The 12085-nt window shown below is 36.2% G+C and overlaps 1 pseudogene; it reads right to left on the reverse strand.

Moving 5' to 3' along the window:
• Nucleotides 1-8: 8 nt before the first annotated feature.
• LOC101586231 lies at nt 9-1059 on the reverse strand (annotated as a pseudogene).
• Nucleotides 1060-12085: the final 11026 nt, after the last annotated feature.

Genomic DNA, 12085 nt, shown 5'->3' on the forward strand with positions numbered 1-12085 from the left:
ATCTTTATCATCAAATTAAATCTCGTTGTTTCCACAGTCCATCCATAGATATTTATTAATTTCACAGGTACATTTCAGTATGTTTCAACATCATCCACAAAGAGAAAGTCAGCATAAACCATGCTATCCTCCTTCAAAAAAGCATTTTCCTCATGGAGATTCTTCTTATGTTCCTCAAGTCACTGAGGTTGAGTGTGAAGGTTATGTAAGAGAGCATACCCTAATTAGTATAAATAAAACCACCTGCAACTTACTCCCCACCTTCCATGAACTCATGAGGCAGCGCACCTCCCTAGCTGTAAAGACTCTGAGAACTCCCCCTCCATCATTCACCATTACTTTGTGAACATTTCTTGAGACCAGTCCATGTGGGTGTTGGCTCTCCCACACTATTATACCTTCAAATATTTCTGGTAAAATGAACTGTTCCACAGGCTTGTACCACAGCTTGATTACTTGAACTCTACAACTTGGAGGACTAAAGTGAGCAATGAAGTGTGCCTCCTCCTGTTCTGCTTGATAAAGCTTCATTGTGATATTCCTCTGGAATCCTATATCACTGACATGGTAGAATACTCCAAGACTGATGATAACAATTGGGCAGAGAACTCAGAAGTTCACACTAAAAACTCGATCCTCAGACAATTCTGATGTACCATCTTCAGCAAGACTGAATGCTTCAATTTCCTGATTGAAAACTGGACACGTGTTATTGAGCTATCTGTAGAATTAAAGTTTCTCCCTGTCTTCCACAGGCACTTCACAGCAATGAGCACCTATTGTGAACTTCACAAGCACACGTTGCCTTAATGCTGGATGTTCTAGCAAATGCTTCATCCAGGTGTTTCTTATCACATTTCGAAGATGGTGGTTATTAAAAGGTGACAACACACTAACTACCACATCAGAGTTACTAGATTTGCACCTAGCAAGTAAGGCAGATTGATCTGCTTGGGAGCCCCCAGAGGCATGGGTGGGTGGTGGGGAGTACAGCCATAGACAGAGGTGCAGCGCAACCCCAAGGACGCACAGGCACAGCAGAACCAGCCAGTTTCGCATTGGCCACTCTGCTGGCTCCACCTTGTCCCCATGCAGTGCACCAGGCTCGCCTGCATCCTGGATGAGAGAGATGGGATCCAAAAATATTTGCCTTTTTTTTGTTTGTTTTGGGTTTTTCGTTTATTTGTTTTTGTGGTACCAGGGCTCGAACTCTAGACCTTTAGTTTGCCAGGCAAGCACTTATTCCAATAAGCTATCTCCCCATTCTACCTGGGTATAGCTGTGTTAATTGCGGTTTCCAATCCTAGGTTTTTTGTGGAGTCTGCACACGGATTTCCATAATGGTTGTACCAGTCTACATTTCACAACAGCAGAGAAGGTTTCCTTTCTACCACAGTCTCTCCAATATTTGTTGTTGATTGATTTCTTTGTGATAGCCATTTTTTTCTGGGGTGAGATGTTCTTTCAATGTTGTTTACATTCCATTTCATGAATGGATAGTGATGTGGAGCATTTTTTCATGCATTTATTTGCTTCTTGTACTTCTTCTGAGAAGTGTGTTCATCTTGGAACCTCATTTTTGACTTGAATCTTTAAATTTTGAGACAGTAATGTTTTTTAGTTCTTAATGAATTTTAGATAGAAGCTTTGTCTGAGTACTTAGATTACAAGCTTTTGGAATGCCTTATGGGAAGAAATAGGAAAGGTTCAGAGATGTCGCCTACAAAAGTTGTGCTGGAACATCTAAAGTTGTTCTTTGTGGAAGATTATGTTCACTTCTCATACCACAGGGCTGGCAGAAATCCTGCTTGTAAGAAGTAGAACTGTGGGGATTCTGGATTGAATGGTATTTCATTTGGCTTCTGGATTGAGTGGGATTTCAATTGGTATATTGGCTTTTGGATGCCGGCTCATTTGTGTTTTGGCTTCGAAGAAATTTTGTCTACATTTTGACTATGTCCATAGACTTTGCCTGAGACTGATATTAAACATGGTTGACAGATTAATCTTTCAAAAGATGTTTCAAAGCAGCCAAAGAGTGAGATAGTAGCATGACTGTAGTTGGGTACTTTTAGCCAGATTTTCCTTGAGAATCAAGAGCAAAGAGCTCAGCAGGATGATTTAAAATGTTGTGAGTTTGGTCAGATAAGAATCTCCCAAAGAGCTGTGGAACACAAAGATAGAGCTCAGATGATCTCCATTGCAAAGGACAAGCAAGATAGTGGAAAGCATGGCCTGAAGGCATCACTAAAGGCAGCAGGTGTCCAACTTTTGTAGCATCAGAATAGCAAGAAAGGGACTTTGCCTTGAGTGCAAACTGCAGCGCACCATGCTCCAGAATTGCAGCAGTGACTACACCAGGTTTCAGAATGGCACATGCATAGAGATTTTGTTCCTGGGAATCAGAGTCAAATTGCTCACCAATCTAGGCACTCAACTCCTTCAGCCAAGATTGAAGAAAGCCTGTCTTCTGCTCCAGCTAGCAGCAGACCTTGGCATCATCCACATGACATTGGCTTTAGAGGCTTGCAGAATGCAGGTGTTCTGAGGTTAAGAATTCTTATACCTTGATTTCTGAATGTCTGGGAAGCCAGGTGTTTTAAAATGAAGTGGACAGTGTGTGAAGCAGAGGGTGAGAAGCTTATTGTGCAGTGGAAACCCCAGAAGTGTGGAAAAGCTAGAAACATGTGTCATCTAAGGGAAACTGCAAGTTAGGAGTAAAGACAGACTAAATGAAAATTTATGGGAGCTACATCCAAGATGCCATAGGGGTGGAGACACATTGAGCTCACAAACTCCACATAGATTGTTTCATATGTTCCACATGGAAATATAGGGGTTAATGTTTCTCCTGCTGGATTTTGGCCTTGTGGGTGTTACAGTACTTTGTATTTCTCTATTGTTTGCAACTTTTAGATTGGTAATGTCGATCTTACTTTTTAAATTTTATTTATGTGTGTGTGTGTGTGTGTGTGTGGCCAGCTCAGCCCACCAGGGGGCGGGGCTGGCTGGCATGTGGTGCTGGGGGATTGAACCAAGGTCTCTGTGCTTTAGCTTGTTCCAGGTAGGTGCTTTAGACCACTGAGCCATCTCACCAGCCCAGGTAATGTCGATCTTATTCCTTTGAATCTTGGAAGTCTTTAACTTTTCTTTTCTATAAGGTCTCACATCTAAGAGTTTGCCTTAGACTTTGGAAGAGACTTGGGGCTTGGACTTTTTAGCAACGCTGAAAATTTTGCAAATTAGGTATCTTGTAGGGATGGATATAAATGTCTTTTGCATAAAGGGATATGCATGAGTCTTTGGAGGTCCAGGTGTGGTATGCTATGATTTGTGTGCATTTGGCCCACCAAATCCTAATGTAGTGAATGAGGTAAGTTCTACAGATTGTGATTAATTCATGATCCAAGATTGGAATATGGGTGTGAGTACTGCTGGATTATGGGCGTGAATATACACCCGGACTGGAGCAGACAGCCTGAATGTAACATAAGAGAGAAGACTAACTCAGGCAATCACAGTAAGGGAAATGCTGACTAATAGTGAGAAAAGTATATTTTCTTTCTACAGATGATTTTCTTTCTAAGATATGAAAGCTTCTTCTGTACCAAACAAATGTGGGACTGCAAAAAAAGAAATCAACCACATCAGGAATGAAAGAAATTTAAGCAATCTTTATAAATAACCCCTTTACTGTTATTCTTAGGAATTACAATTTTTAAACTAAAAACAAAATATTTTTCTTTAGGATAGAAGCAGACTTTTCTATTACCAAATTAAGGGGAAAATTTAAAATGATTTCTTTTAGTTTAAATTTTAATGAAGAAAGAGAGATACTCCTTCTTCTGAATTTCCATGAGGCTTTATTCCTGGGAAAAAAGGCAGTTTGTATCCCTCCAGGTCAACAATTCAGCACTTCTGTAGCTGCCCTAACTGAAGGTCATCTACACTTGCATTTGAAAAAACTTTAATATGTCTTTCCTTTAACTAATTAATTTCTACATTTTAGTCTTGAAAAAAATGACATCCTGAAGTACTTATATTTCATTACTCAGACACATAACCTCACTTGGTTCTGTTCTTTACTCACTCTAAGCTTTACAGAAGCATGTCTGAGAAACTTGGAGATATAAGTTAAAATGAAAAATAATGACAAATGTATTCACTTTTTTTGAGCTATGTTGTCTGGGTTTGTTACTAGAGTATTTCAAATGAGAATTTAAATATTTCTGTGTTATTGAATCATTACTCCAGTTAATATTTATAAAATACCCAATTTGCTTGCTAATAATTTGTTGGTACTTTTTTATTATATCATTTTTTTAATTTTTAAAGAGAGCACACATGAAAATTAAAAGAGAAAAATTACAAGTGGTACAGAATTTCACTTAAAGTAATATGAATTTCCCAGTATATGTTATAATACAGTGCTGTCTTCAGAACAGTTATGCATATTATCAGATATATGCATAAAAATTGAAAGATGTAAGAAAAAAGAAAGAAATCTATCAGAAATTAAAAATAATAAATGTACAAACAGTTGAAAAAAGGAGACAAAACAAGTATTATCTGTTCCTTTTCATAGACCAGCACAAATGCAGTGTAAATTTTACCACAACATTCTGGTTACATCCATCAATAAATCTCTTTCCTCCACGTGTTCTCCAGTGCTCTTCAATTCAACACCTTTTTCCTTTTAAATAAGCTCATTCCCTTTGGCCAGTATCCATTTTAACCTGCAAATTCTATTTTTCTCTTTCAGATTCTCACAGTAAGGAGATAATACCATGTTTGCACATGCAGTTCTGATTTACTTTGTAGCAGATGGTGACTAGCACAATACCCTATTCACTTTTAGAAGTAGAAGAGACTGAGGCAGAATTCAATTTAGTTTGACCCCTACCTGAAGTATTTACATAGAAGCAGTGTTGAATGAATTACCCATTTCCTCACTCTCCTGATCTGTCAGAACTTCCCAAACATATATGGCATAAGGAAATGAGAGTTCCCATTTAGAGTAATAAGATACATACTATTTGTTCAGGCTAAGCCATAAATCCTTCAGCCCAAGACCGCACCTACAGGGTATAGAGACATTAGACTCAGCATGTGTATGGGAACAGCCGCCCACCACTTCCTTAATTTCATCCTCTGAGAATTGTGTCTTCTCAGATTTCTATTTACAATCCTTGAAAGAATACAAATTCCAACCCAGATTGATATACCATGCAAGACTCTCATTAAAGATTGATGGACAATTGAAATACTTCTAAAAAATAAACAGCTACTGAATTTCATGGTGACAAAGACAACCCTACACAGACTATTAAAATGTATTCTAGAGAGGAATAAAAATGAACAGAGGTGCAAGAATGAGAATGGCAAGAACCCACCAAATGAGGTAAAAATTAAACAGAAGGGAAAAAGTGGTATACAACAGCAAGTAAATAACATATCAAACATAACTCAATACACCTCAATTACAGGCATGAATGTAAATAGACTTAAGTCATCAATTAGCAGAAATACACTGGCAGAGTGGATTAGGAAGCAAAATTGAACAATATTCTGTATAAAAGAAACACATTTAACTAATAAAGAATTTCATAGGCTGAAAAGTCAGACCACGGAGTATAACACTACAAGCTCTAGCAACTCAGCAAAAAGCAGAGGCAGCAACACTGTTTTCAGAGAGTCTGAACTTCAAACCAAGAATGATCAAGCAATATAAAGTAGGCCACTACATACTCATTAGGGAAAAAACTTCAAGAGGAAGAAATAACAGTCATAAATATGTAGGCACCAAACACGGGAGCACCCAATGATATCGGAGAAATCTTAACGTACATGAAAAATCTAATATCCAGTACCACAATATTAACAGGAGATCTTAGCAACTGCTTTTCCCAAAAAGATAGGTCAAGGAGACCAAAAATTAACAAAGAGGTAGCAGAAATGAGCCACACTTTGAACAAATGTACATTGTAGACATACACAATGTTCCACCCAACCACAGCAGAATACACATTCTTCTTACCTGAACATTGGATATTTTCTAAAATAGACCACATACTAGTCTCTAGGTCATGCTTACATATATGTAAGAAAATAGAAAATATCCCATGCATATTTTCTGACTACAGTGCAATGAAACTGAAAATAAACAATAAAAGAAACCACAAAAAGCCTACAAATAAATGGAAATTAAATAACACACTCCTCAGCAAACAATAAGTTGCAGATTAAATTAAAAAATATCTACAATTCAATAAAAATTGAAGCACAACTTGTCAGAATGTATGGGATGGAATGAAAGCAGTTTTTAGAGGGACATTAATAGCTGGGAACTCTCACAAGGAAAACAGAATGAAAATAATTAAATATTCCAAATCTGCACCTTAAATGTCTAGAAAAAGAAGGGCAAACCAAACGCAATGTCCAAAGAAGGGAGGAAATTATAAAGGTTAGAGCAGAAATTAGTGAAATTGAGATGAAGAAAAGACACAGAATTAATAAATCAGAAATCTAGTTCCTTGAAACGTTAAATTTTACGAAAGCCTATTTACCTTTATCAAAAAGAGGAAAGAAGAAACTCAGATTCAAGCTATAAAGAAAGAAAAGTGTGAAATTACCATAAACCCTGTGAAAATTGCGAGGATCATCAACAGTTATGTTGAAACTCTTTACTCTTATAGGATGGAAGACACAGAGAAATTTACAACTTCCTAGATCACTACAAAATGCAAAAACTGAATCATGAAGATTTAAAAAGAAATCTCAATAACTCAATATCAGCCAATGAAATTTAAAATGTAATAAAAAAGTTACTGACAAAGAGAAGCCCAGGATCTGGTGGATTCACAGGTGAATGCAAAACATTTAGAGATTATTTATTCCAAATATTCCTCAAACTTTTTAATGAAATTGGAAAAGGAAGAAATACTCTCAAAATCATTCGTGGAGGAAAATATGATACTCATAACAAACTAGACAATGTTTCATCCAAAAAGAGAACTACATGCCAAACTCCTTCATGAATATAGATGCAAAAATCCTCTACAAAATACTAAAAAATTTAATGCAGCAAACAATTAAGAAGATTATACAACATGAGTAGGTAGGATACATCCCAGAGATGCCAGGATATTTCAACATACACAAATCTATAAATGTAATACACTATATCAATTGAAACAAATCCAAAACCACATGAACATCTCAGTTGATGCAGAACAGGCCATTGGCACAGTTCAAGACTACTTCATGATCAAAGTCACACAGAAAATTGGAACAGAAGGCCTCTACCTCAGTCCAATAAATGCTATCTATGACAATCCAGCTATAAATATTATTCTAAATGGGGAAACATTGAAAAAGGACAAGGATGTCCTCTGTCATCACTCCTATTCAATACAAATCTGTAATTATTATCAAAAGCCAATAGACAAGAGAAAGAAACAGAATAAATATGAATAGGTAAAGAAGAAATTAAACAATCATTGCTTGTAAATGACATCGTACTCTACTTGGAAGACCAAAAACATTCCACCAAAAACTATTAGAATGAGTAAACAAATTCAGTAACATAGCAGATTACAAAGTCAGTACCAAAAAGTCAAGAGAATTTCTCTACACAGTTTTTTTTTTGGTGGAACCAGGGATTGATCTCAGGCCTTTGCGCTTGCCAGGGAAGCACTTATTTCACTGAGGTATCTCCCTGGCCTCTCTACACAGATTATAAACACACTGAGAGAGAAATTAGAGAAACATTACTATTTACAACAGCACCATGAAAAATGAAATGCTGAGGAATTTATTTAAAGAAGTAAAAGATGTATTCAAATAAAATTACAGTACTCTGTAAAAGGAGATTATAGAGGATTTCAAAACACATATAGTAACATTAAAAAAAGGAATTTCAGAAAATGGAAAAATATTCCTTGCTTCTGGATTGGAAGAATGAATATTTAGAAAATAGCCATAATCCCAACATTGTTATACTCATTTAATGCAATTCCTATCATTACTCCACCAACATAACTCACAGATCTAGAGAAGTCATTCTTAAAATTGATTTGTAACCCAAAATGTTTTAGAAAGGCAAAAGCATTCCTGGCAAAAAATGCAAGGCATTAGGCATTACAATCCTTGACGTGGAATTGCATGATAAAGCTACTGTGATAAAATCAGCAAGGTATTGGCAAAAACTAGACCTGAGGATCAATGGAATAGATTAAAAGATAGAGATACAACTACAAACTCACTCAGTCATGTTACCTTTCACAAAGGAGTTAAACCTGTACACTGGAAGAAAGATAGCGTATTCAGCAAATGAAGCTAGAGAAACTGGCTCTCTACATACCTAGCAACAAACTTGACCGAGCTCTATCATCATGCACTAAACTAAAATCAAAATGGATTAAAGATCTAAACATTAAAACCAAAACACCAAATCTCCTGGAAGAGAAAGTAGGAGGAAATCTTGAAGACATGGGTTAAGCAAACACTTCATGAACAAAAATCAAACTGTATGGAATATACTTGAAAGCATTAACAAAAGGGATCTCCTCTTATTGAGAAGTTTTCCGTGTCAAAAGAAATTACCAAAAGAGTGAAAAGACAATCCACAAACTGGGAAAAAATCTTAACTTATAATCACTCAGACAAAGGTCCACTCTCTAGAATTTATAGAGAACTAAAGAACATTAGGGCTTCAAAATTTAAAGACACAATGGAGAAATAGTCATGCAAGATAAATACACATTTTTCAGAAGAAGAAATTCTAGAAGCTAATAAATACATGAAAAATACGTTGCTCATTACTAGCCATCTGTGAAATACAAATTAAAACAACACTGAGATACCAATTACCTCCAGAAAGAATTGTTATCATAAAACAATCTGCTTTGCTGTTTCTAGGGTAGATGAATGTACAAAAAGAAGGGGGTGGTGAATGAAGGCAAGGGATAGGAAACGGAATATTGTGGGACTGTCCTGCTTCAAGGTTGCATATGGTTAGATTTTTGGACTTATGTGTAAACATAAGAAGTATATAATTTTTATGCCTATTTTTAAAATATATATTCTAATTTTTAAAAGTTTTTTAATCATATTCTATAGGGACATAAAGTTCAACGTATAAATACTTGATGAAAAATACCTGTTTCATGTTATGGCTAAGATGTTTCATATTCAGACAGATAGTGAGGTTAAGCTTAGCAGCCTAAGTTAGATGCTAATAACAACAAGCTTGTCTTCCGGATGGTTAACAACCTAAGTTTGCAGACCAAAATTAGAGAAAAAGGAGGGCTGCTAGGAAAGCCAACATTTTGGCCCTAGTCTTCCAAGGTCAATAAAGAATCAGGACATATGAGAACTTGTACTGTAACGTCATGTAACTCGGTACTATCCCAAATTTTCTGATCAAAGAGATTATGAGGCCAAAGAGGAAAGTGATCCATGATGTAGAGTGTGGCTAAGGAGAGTCACATGGAGAGAAAACATTCTCTCAGGCTTTCACTGAGAGCACATTGGCCAAGCAATGGCCATGACTCTTCCACATGGCTGACACTGAAAAAGGATCTACCATCTGAGATACAGGATCTCAGGATAAACCCTGAGGGGATTTCACCTACCTTATCAGATCCAAAAGGTACAACTCTTGTTGCATAGGTCCTGCTTTATCTTGGTCTTAACCATCAAGCAGAAATGTATTAAAAAGAAGTATAAGAAGTAAAGCCATGGTGTTATGTTGAGCTGTAGGGGACTCAGGTCAACAATTTCTGACATTGCCAGGGAAAGTGAAGACCCAATACTATTATGGACTACTGAATTGTTTTAGAATATTTTGCTGAGTTTACACACCTATAATATTTATATGATGGAACTTAAAAAAAGGGGGATACAGATGAATGTCCATTTTTTATCTGTGTATTCAAAGTGCATTAGGATAGATATATAGTTACAATCTCTTAATGAATAGAGGGATGCGTCCAATGTTGTTTGTAAATATTATATCAAGTCCGCATCTTGTACATCAATTAACTACTAGGAAGAATGTATGTAATGTGTAAATTATTGAAACTGTCTTACCAATTTCATTTGAAACTGTCTCATTGCTATTTGTTTCTCAATAAAATTATGGGAAAAAATCAACCAAAAATAAATGTTAGGGAGGCTGTGGGGGAAAAGGAGCTCTTCTCCCCTCCTGGTTGGAATGTAGACTGCTACAGCCATTATCTAAATGAGGGTGGAGACTCCATAAAAACTAGGACTGGAAATTTCATTCAGTCGTGCTATCCCCTTTCTGGGAATTTGCCCAAAAAACGTGAAAATATCATATCATCAGGACATATGTGCGCCTATTTTTATGGCAGCCCAATTTGTGATAGCCACTTCTTGAAAATAACCATAATGCCCTTCACCTGAGGAGTGGATGAAAAAGATGTAGTGTTTTTATGCAATGTAGTATTACTCAGCTATAAATAAAAATAAACTCGAAGCCTGTGCGGGTAAGTGGATGCATCTTGACGAAATATCCGTAAGTGAATTGTTACTGTTTTAATATTTATTTTTAATGTATTTGGCACAGAGTTTCTCTGCACAGCTCATACTTCCCATGATCTTCCTGTTTTCTGCCTCCTCAGAATTGGCAATGCCCACATTCACCACCAGACTCGGTCTCATTCATTGGTGTAGCCCATCTGGGGAATGAGCTGGCATGGCAATGGTGACAGGGACCAAACCTCTGTCTGTGCTCTTTCCTGAGCAGGTTATTAGTTCACTGATCTGTCTTTCCAGCCTTCTATTTTACTACTAAATTTTTGATCCTTTCTGATTGTAGTTTAATGTATGGTGCTAGACATGAGTCTAATTTTAGCCTTTGACATGAGGAAAGCCAGTTTTTCCCGCACCATTTAATAAACAGGCTATGCCATTCCCATGCTGATTTCATTAGAGTAACTTTATAGTTTAAATTCAGGTCAGGGTATGTGATATCTCCTTCCTTCCTTTTGTTTCCCAGGATTGCTTTTAATATTCTATGTGTCTTCTGATTCCAAATGATTTTAAGGAAAATTTTCTCTAGCTCTGTGAGTTATACTAGTGGTACTTTAATTGACATTGCATTGAATTTGTATAACAATTGTGGGAGTATGGTCACTTTTACATTATTCATACATACTAACGAGGACCCACGGAATATCTTTCCATATTCTTGAATCGTCTTCAATTTATTTTTTCTGAGTAATTTAATTTTGACTACAAAAATGTTTTCCTTCCTTTGTGGCATTGATTCCTAAGTAATATATATTATGCATGTTATTGCTAAAGGAGTCATTTTCCTAATTTTCTCTCAATGAGTATGTTATTTTTGTACAAAAAAGCTATTGATTTTTGGAAGTTAACTTTGTATCCTGCTAATTGCTGAATTTGCTGATTAAATCTACAATACTCGTGGTGGAATATTTTAGTCCTCTGTATGGAGTATCATGTCATCTGCAAATAATGATGGTTTTATTTGTTCTTTCCCAATCCTTGTACTTTTTATTTATCTCTCTCTTATAATTGCTCTTGCTAGTGTTTCCAGAACTGTACTGGATAGGCATACAGACTGTGCACATCCTTGTCTTATTCCTGATTTTAAAGTGAAGGCCTTCAGTTATTGACCATTTCTTATGATGTTGGCTGTTGGTTTGTCATAGAAGGCTTTTCTCAGTTTGAGATATAGACCTTCTGTTCTGATTCTTTGTGTGGCTTTTATTATGAAACATTGTTGGAAATTTCCAAATCTTCCTCTGCATCAATTGAGCTTATCATGTGCTTTTTGTTTTTGGTTCTATTAGTGTGGTGTGTTACATTTACAAATTTGTGTCTGTTGAACCATCCATGCACTCCTGGGATAAATCTACTTTGCTCATGATGTATAAATTTCTTGATCATTTGTGTCACTCTGTTTGTTAGTACTTTATTGAGGATTTTTTCATCTATATTTATTAGTGTGATTGGCTTGTTGTTTTCTCTTTCTCTGTCTTTCCATCTCTCTGTGTCTCTCCATCTGTCTCTGTCTCTGTCTCTCTCTGTCTCT

Source organism: Octodon degus, unplaced genomic scaffold, assembly GCF_000260255.1.
Source record: "Octodon degus isolate 3935 unplaced genomic scaffold, OctDeg1.0 scaffold00313, whole genome shotgun sequence".
Classification (NCBI taxonomy): domain Eukaryota; kingdom Metazoa; phylum Chordata; class Mammalia; order Rodentia; family Octodontidae; genus Octodon; species Octodon degus.